At 49.5% G+C, this 8849-nt stretch overlaps 1 protein-coding gene across 2 annotated transcripts in view; it reads right to left on the reverse strand.

Moving 5' to 3' along the window:
• TMPRSS2 (transmembrane serine protease 2) overlaps positions 1 to 8473 on the reverse strand; it is a 30123-nt gene extending 21650 nt beyond the window's left edge. For both annotated transcript variants that reach the window (XM_029046636.1, XM_029046634.1), the window contains exon 1: positions 8376 to 8473. The gene's annotated coding sequence lies outside the window, so the exon portion shown is untranslated. The remainder of the gene's footprint in view (positions 1 to 8375) is intronic.
• Positions 8474 to 8849: the final 376 nt, after the last annotated feature.

Raw genomic sequence — 8849 nt, forward strand, 5'->3', positions numbered from 1 at the left:
TTGGAATTCAAGGACTGATGGTGGAAGAGAAGGGAAAGGGGTTATAACCAAAGTTTGAAAAGGGTTACAGCCAAAGTTTGGTAGCAAATCATCTTTAAGCTTCAGCTTGGGAGTCAGAGACTCTGGTTTCTAATCCTGGCTCTGCCACTGTCTGATGTGACCTTGGGCAAGTCATTTAACTTCTCTGTGCCTCCATTTCCTCATCTGTAAAATGGAGATTAACTCCTACTATTTAAACTGTGAGCCCTACGTGGACGGGGATCATGTCCAACCTTAGTATTGTGTCAGTGCTTGGGACAGTGCTTGGCAAACAGCACTTAACAAGTACCATAATACCATCTACTTAAGAGGCACTTTCAAAGATGAGCATTTCCGCAGAGTAAAAAAACGAAACAAAACAATTATGAAGATAAAATATTGTGCTGCTTCCAAAAGCACCATACTGCATTTCTTCAGCTGAACTTCCATAACAAAATGAAGTCGAGGCAAGGCAATTCTTGAGGGGTGGTGTCAGGGGAATCATTACCAAGGAAGCAAAGCATTTTTCTTTTGGCCTGAATGATCTAGTTTGGTGAACTACATTAACTACTAGATAACTATTTGATTCTTCACTTCCCTTTGCCTCTGCGGACTATCCTTAGAGCTTACTCTATAACACAAACTGGTGGTGGTAGGTGGTTGTTTTTTTTTTTGAGCTGATACTTTCTCTGAATGTGAGAGATACAATGGAGAAACACTCCCTTGACTGGCAGAGACTGTTTTTTTTAAAAAAAATTCACAGCAGTCACCCTGATAATGTGATTATCATCAAAACCCCCGTAGGACTACTCTGTAAAGAAAGAGAGCAGTGAATCTGAGAGTAACATAATGACTGCTTTTCTTACAACCAATTTGAAGGGTGAAAAAAGAAATCGGTGCTTTACCAAAATTACTTTCAAAGAGTCTTGGGGAAGCAAACAAATTCCCATTAATCCAGTTTCTCTATACTCAGTGATGCTCTGATTTCCTGTAGCTTTCCACTATCTCCCAGGGTATAGGTTTGGTTGAAGTTTCAGGAAATGAAAATTTGATCTCACTGGCCGTCTTCCCAGTTTGGGTGGCCTCCGAAAGGTATGACGAATCAATGCTTCAAAATCCACGTCTGTTATTCATTCAAGATCCCTAACAGTAAGAGATGAGGAAGAAGCAGCAAAGGAAAACAACGGGGAGTGTTCAACTCAAACAGAACAGGGCCCGAAACCAATCTTGAATCACATCTAATTCAAATATCCCATGCCGGTGCAAAACATTAACTCACATATTAGTGAGGGAGCTCGCGATCGCTTAACAAGGTCCATGGGGGTGGAGAAAGGCACTAGTGCTGGGAGCAACTTTTGGGCTTGGGGCGGGGGGGTGGGTGAGGGGGAAGAAGGGCTCTGTTTGCAGGCACGGTTTTTTTTTAGAGGGGAAAACCAAATGAAAGGGATCTGATTTAGGGCATGGTGCATTCTATTACCCTTTCCAAAACAGATAATTGCCATGCCCACGGCTGATACAAGAAAATCTCATTAACTGGCTTCTGAAAAGAGTAAGACGCAGACCAAATAAAGCTCTCCATTTAGCTGGCATCCTTTTTCTCCCTGGTGAGTTCACTGTGTCTGCCATTGAGAGGAGGCAGTTGAGTTCCCTGGCTCTTTAAGGGTGCCCAAAACGTGGTGGCAGACTAGAGGAGACCATACCCAAATGCCCTTACCTGCAAGTCAAAAAGCAGCCAAAAGGATGTAAAAGCTGATTCCAAGCAAACTTCCATTTTGTTCCCAGACATACCCCAGGAATCCCAATATTTTCCACTCACATCCAGCAGGAGAACCATGCTCCAATCCCCTCGTCAACAATCGATATGGGGCTCTTCCTTTCTGGTTAAGGTGAATCACATCATGATTCACATGCCAGGATGGCCACAATAAAAGAATAGCATAGACTTCATTACAAGTCTTATGACCTTTTTTTAAAAAAAAAAACAACAAATAACAGCAACATTGGTTTCATCTTGTAGTTTTAGATAGATTACATTTTCTCATTTATCTTGAGCATGCTACACATATCCACAGCCACTGAAGAAAAACATGCCATGTCAAGAAATACCTGAACTCTCACAATGGTGAGGAACAGAAATACCCCACAACCTTCCAATAACCAAATCTTAAGTTTTGGGGCCTCTAAATATGGAATTTAGCACCCCAAAAATTTACAGTGGGATTGCTAACATGCTCAGATGAAATCATCTGTATTTTCACAAAGGCCTCTCAAAAAAACAACTAAAGACTTTAAATGTAATTTAAAGACCACAGATTAGCTGTAATCATGATGCATACTACATCCCCCTCCTCGAAAAAAAAAGCCATATTGGGGTCCAAGACCTTAAGGCTGAACTTTCAAGAGTGTAAACTCATGTAGCAGCAGCCAAATCCAAAAGAATGTTGGGGAAGGATTTATCCCCAAAAGGCCCTGAGCAGTGTGAATATTCCTGTCTCTCCACATCGGAGCATAAGCTCCTTGAGAGCAGAGCTTCTGTTGAATCAATCAACCTATCAGTGATATTTATGGACCACTTACTGTGTGCAGAGCACTACACTTAGTAAGTGTTTGGGGCAGTATGATACAACAGAGTTGGTATGCACAGGACCTGCCCACAAGGAGCTTACAGCCTGGAACCTCCCAAGTGCTTAATACAGTGCATTGCCCTCAGTAAGCTTAAAGTAAATTCCTTAGCACAGGACCAGGATTCAGGATATGGACCGATTATAGATTATGTCACGGATTTGTTATAAAATTACCTGAGGGAAGCTATCTTACTCTCCTCTTAAGAGATCCATCTTATGGATAGAGATGAGTAGATATTTTGTGTCTGCTTCATTTCCCATTTTTTTGCCTCAGAGCCAAAATACCCTCCCAAACACTTAGTATACAGTAGGAGCTCAATAAACTTAACTGACTGATTAACTATAAGATACTGGGTGGAAGGCACTAAAACAAGTTAGCAAAAGAGGTGAACCCATTCCATTTTTCTATTAGGATAATTGCTGGAGTTGCTGGGGTTCATTAAGGCAGACTTTAGCCATGATGAGAGTTGAAAGAAGCCAGCGGAATACTCCTGGGCTCTGAGGAACATCAAAGAAGTTTGCTTTTGTCAGTCACCTACTCTTGCCTTGGGTAGGATGTAAAAGGTGGTGAGAGACTTGACTACTGCATCAGCCTCCTCACTGATCTTTTTTTATGGTATTTGTTAAGCACTGACTATGTGCCAGGAACTAGACTAAGCACTGGAGTAGATACAAACTAATCAGATTGGACACAGTCCATGTTTCACATGGGGCTCAGTCTTAATCCCCATTTTACAGATGAGGTAATGGGCATAGAGAAGTTAAGTGACTTGCCCAAGGTCACAAAGCACACAAGTGGTGGAGCCAGGATTAGAATGCAGGTCCTTCTGACTCCCAGGCCCGTGCTCTATTCATTAGGCCATGCTGCTTCTGAAGGCTGCTCTAAACTGTACTCTACATACATCTTCCCATTTTGCACAAAACTCAAATAGCTATGCATTGATCTCTGCAACAAGCAGAAACTTCTGATCACTGGCTTTAAGGCACTCAATCAGCTCTCCCACCTATTTAACCACTCTGTTTTCCCACTACACCCCAGTTCACACTCTTCCTTTCCCTTAAATCAATCTACTCAATTTGTCTCACTTTAGTCTCACCCATCACCAACCTCTGGTATGCTCCCCACTACTCTCCCAGCCAGTGCTTTGAATTCCCTCCCCCTTCTAAAGTTACACCTCTTACTGCCTTCTCTGATTTATTTCTAGTATTTCCTCCTATTGCCAGTTCAGCATTTTAACCTCCGCATTCGAGTACTCCCAACCACTCACAGCACCCCTGTACATATCTTACATAACCTGCTACCAATCAATGACATTTATCAATTAATGGCCTTTATTGAGCATTGTTTATTGGGCATTATATTATTCTATTGTACTCTCCTAATAAGCGCTTAATAAATATATGGAGCACTTATTGTATGCAGAGCATTGTACTAAGAACTTGGGAATGTACAATACCTAACTCACATACATAGCCCCTTGTTCTTCTTCCTCCTATCTGAAATCTTAAGCTTTCCCTCCCTCTGCAAGATCAAAAGCACCCTAGCTTCAAAAGCACCCTAGCTTTGAGTACAGTGCTTTAGATCCAATATGCAATGAATAACTAAGCCAGATTGATTGAGTGCTGAGGTCCCTTCCAGCCTGCTTATCAATTTTTGATTCATTTCCCACCTGGGTTTCCATCTTCAATGACTCACTCCTTTAGTATTGGTCTGGGCAGTTTGGGACCCTCTGCCATCCTCACAGCCCAGTTATGAGCCCCTCAGCTTTCTCCTCTCAGATTTTTCTTCAACCACTGAGGAGTTATCTCCTCTCTCCTGCATTCCTCCTTCCCCTCAAATCACCTCTCCTTCATACTTTGCTTCAAACTCAAGATAAAGTGAAAATATCTATGCTCCAAATTCTTCTGAGTTTGGCCTTCTCTGTCACATGGGTGGTGTCCCTGGTGTCACCTCCCATCCAATCCTGACACTTCTTCCTTACAAGCCCCATCTCCCACTCCCAGCTCCCCAAAACAGCCACTTCCTTTCCACACCTTAATTCAGCCTTTGTCAATAGATTAAAGTTTCCTTGAGCTGGAGCAAAAGAAATTCACTGAGGCCTCTGGGCACATTCCCTGCCTTGGTGGGGGTGAGGGGTATTCCCAAACTTTCCCATAGTTCCTAGATGCATTGGGGAGGGGGGGGGGGGGAAGGGGTAAGAAAGAGAGTGCCCCACCCCACCCCAACAGGAACACCTGACCATCTTGCTCAAAGACTACTAAAGAAGTCCCATCTGTCAGCTACTGACATTTCCACAACCTTTTCCACTTCTTTCCTTCTTTCCACTTCTTTCTAACTGCTTCACTCTTGGTCAGTTAACATCACTCACTTACTCACAGGGATCCCATCCTCTTCACTAGCTGCTCATTGCCTCAACATCAATTTTTAACTACAGCGATTGGCCCCTATCAAACAGTGACCACTCCACAGTCCTCTACTCCTGCCCAGCTACAGCAGACTGGGTGGTCCCTAGATTGACTGGGGTTGGTGGGGGAGAGAGAGGGCAAGGTTGCCACAGTTTCAGAACTTAGAGCCCCAGTTCCATAATAATGATAGTATTTGTTAAGTGCTTACTATGTGTCAAGTCACGTAACTTCTCTGTGCCTCAGTTATCTCATCTGTAAAATGGGGATTGAGAACATGAGTCCCACATGGGACACTAATTGTGTATGTAGGTATGTACCTCACCACTTAATACAGTGTCTGATAGTAAGCATTTAACCAATACCATTTAAAGGGGAAAAAAGAGTCCATGGTTCTCCCCGATGAAGACCACTTCTGGTGCAGGAGCTCAGAGGGTAGTGATCTCTCAATGTGAGTCCCATATGGGACATGTACTATAACCAATATATTTAGCATATCTCAGTGCTTAGTGCAGTTGATTGTCAGGTAGTAATCCAAATGTCACAATTATTAGTAGTCTCCAAAAGTGCTCCTTGCCCCAGGCTGCTCAAGAGAAGGTGCCACACTGGCTAATAGAAACACAGTCTAGGATGTTCAGATCTTGTGCTTTGTGGTGTAGAGTTTGGGAAGGAGGCACTGGGCTCTTGCAACATGAATCGATCAAAAAACCCAGACCTTGAGTAACATTACTATCATTTTCCAAGTGGGTCACACTAAAGCTTCTGGTTCCAGTACAGGGTACATTTTAAAATCAGAAAGATGTTAATTTTGGTGACTAATCTGTAAAACGGGGATTAAGACTGTGAGCCCCCTGTGGGACAGGGACTGTGTAAGTGCTAAAAGAGAAATATTCAACTTTTCCGTCACCTTACAGCCACTGCAGATGGTTCCTCTGTCTGAAAGTCATTCCCTCATTATAGTCCTTCTGTACCCTTCTCTCTCTCCTGCCTCCACAACCCCAAAGATAACAGTAATACTAACAATAATAATAGTATTTGTTAAGCATTTACTCTGTTCCATGCGCTGGGGTAGAGACAAGATAATCTGGTCGGACACAGATCCTGTCCCACATGAGGCTCACAGTTTAAGTCAACTCTCCTTTCTCTATCAAGACCAGCCTAGGAGCCTTTGGAGGCAACCACACAGGACTCAGTGGCTCAAAGCCAAGGCCTAAGGTGTCTCGAGTTGGTGGGGGTTGCACAGATTAATGACCCTAAAATCAGATATCTGCCTGACTGCCTCTTTCCTCCTACTGTATATCCCAAGTCTGCGCCCAACCTGCACACTCCTCAATCAATGGTATTTATTGAGGGCATCCTATGTGCAGAGCACTATACTAAGCACTTGGAAGAGTACAATACAACAAGAGTTAGCAGACATGGTCCTTGCCCACAATGACCTTTGGGCCCACACCATTGCTTCCTAACCTTGTGGGCTATAAGAATAGTGCACTCGCCATCCTTGGGTGTAAAAGGGGAGGACAAGGGCTTTAAACGATGAAGCAGGCACACAAGTCCACACAGGCCACCCTTCGGGCCACTTTTCGTTGTGGGAACCTCCCTGTGCTGCACAGGTGACTCTATCCCTTCTGTACTTACATGGCATCACAGCATCATTCTGCCTCACTCGGCCTCTCTCAGCAAGAGATAAAGAGCTCGATGCCCAGGTCGACCCCACTTGGGCTCTGGCGACCAGTCCACATGTCTGGCTAGGCTGGCTGGCATGCCTGGTTTCCTACAACCATCGTCTGGGCCTGGGCAAACTGCCCATGATGGTGGAAGGCTGGGGATTGGGGTGGAGGAGAAGCCCCATCCAAGCCCTTATCACATAACATTAGTTACTTTCCTGGAGCAGTGGGGTCCAATCTGCCCATTATCAAAGACCTGAGCCCAAGCCTAAGGGGGAGAAGTGCTGGGGATGTCAGTGCCGTGTCCGGTGAAGACGGGGCCCAAGGCTGGACTGTGGGGCGGGCAAGGGAGTAGGGAGAAGAGAAGTGCTGGACGTCAATGCCCCATCCAGCATAGACTGTAAATCTAAGTCCCTCGGATAACCCGGCGGGGCTCTCGGTCCACTGGGTCACCTTTCCTGGGCTGGGAAAGGTGGAACTTTGGTTGGGTTTAGTTTGACTTATCCGAGACCCGCTCCAGCCTTCCCTTCCCGGGACAGAAGGGCTCTCCTAGGTCCTCGGCCCCAAAGTGGAGTGCCCTCCCCCCCAAAGTCCGGGAGGCGGGTGTCACGGAAACCACAGGGACAACAGTAGCTAACACAGCCTCTCTGGCTCCGACGGGTGTTTGCTCCTTTTCCACTGCCCTTCTGGCTCTTTATCTCTGAGGTTGGCTCTCCTGACCACTCGAGCCAGCGCTCTGAGAGACGGCCGGGGCTCCCGAGCGCTGCCCCACCGGCTGCCCCGGGCCTCCTCGTCCCCGGAAGGTCTGGTAGGGGTCGGCGGGGAGATGACCACCCCCACCCAAAAGGCCCCCTGCCCCACCGGACGGTTTTTGGGCCCCAGGAGCGCCTTCCATCAGGATCCTCATCCCCCAGAGGCCACGTGGGCGGCTAGGTCCTGGCGTCGGCCATCGGACTGGCCCCCAAGGCTCCTTCTCCCACTGTAATTCCAGGAATTCCAGGAACAAAGGCGCGGGCAGGGGATCCCTCTCCCCCTACCCCAAAAGCACAGGCACACACACATACACAGATCCTTCCGACGGCGCGGGCCCGCCGTCCGGCGAGCGCAGGTGACCAGGACACATAGTCGAAGGGCAAAGACGACCCCGACCCTTCTTTCTCTTGCAAATGGACCCTCCGGAAGGGCTGATGGGGGGGACGGGAAGGGGGGGACGGGCGGACGGGCAAGTGTCCCGTCCGGCGAGCGGTCAGCGCTCCCTGGGCAAGGGGCGGTCCTCAGGTGGCTTCCCTCCCCCTCCCACCAGGCAGAGCAATTTACATCTCAAAATCCGGCTACCAGCCCCTGTCCCCCAGCCCGGCCGCTGCCTCCGGGACAAGTGGCCGCCGACCTGGGCCGGGACAATGGGGCCTCGCAGTGTGTGTGTCCGGCTAGTGGCTGGTGGGTCCGCTCGCCCCCCCAGGAGGACCATCCCTGGCCCGTCCCCCCCCGGCCCCCGCCCCGACAGCTGGCTCGGGCTGGCGGGCGGATGGGGGCAGGGGCACACGGCGAGCGGCGCTCAGTACAGCAGCGCTGACGGCCAGTTGGCTCCGCCCGGCCCGACGCGGCCGGTCCTTGGGCCGCCCCGGCCTCCGCCCCGGGCCTCCCCCCGGCCTCCGCCGCTCACCTGGGCCGGGGTCGGGCGGGACACCGAGCCACCCCGGCCACCGCCGTCGCTCCCTCCTCCTCCTCCTCCTGCCGGTCCTCCGCCGGTCCTCTCCCGCTCGTCGTGGCGGGGTGCGGGTTTGTGCGGGTGCCCGCCCCCGCCCCCGCTCCCTTTTTGTAGCAGGAGGCGGCGCCCCGGGGCCCGGGGCCCGATCCCGCCCAGCCCCGCCCCCAAACAGCCGCACCGACCACCCCACAGCGGGCAGGGCCGGGGGCAGGGCCGGGGCTGGAGCTTGGGGGCTGCAGCTGGGGGCCGGGGGCTGGGGACTGGGGGCTAGAGCTGAGGGCTGGAGCTGGGGACTGGAGTTTGGGGGCTTGGAGCTGGGGGCTGGGGGCCGGGGGCTGGAGCTGGGGACTGGGGTTGGGGGCATGGAGCTGGGGGCTGGAGCTGGGGACTGGGGTTGGGGGCTTGGAGCTGGGAGCTGGAGCTGGGGGC

The sequence above is a fragment of the Ornithorhynchus anatinus genome, chromosome 18 (genome assembly GCF_004115215.2).
Source record: "Ornithorhynchus anatinus isolate Pmale09 chromosome 18, mOrnAna1.pri.v4, whole genome shotgun sequence".
Lineage (NCBI taxonomy): Eukaryota > Metazoa > Chordata > Mammalia > Monotremata > Ornithorhynchidae > Ornithorhynchus > Ornithorhynchus anatinus.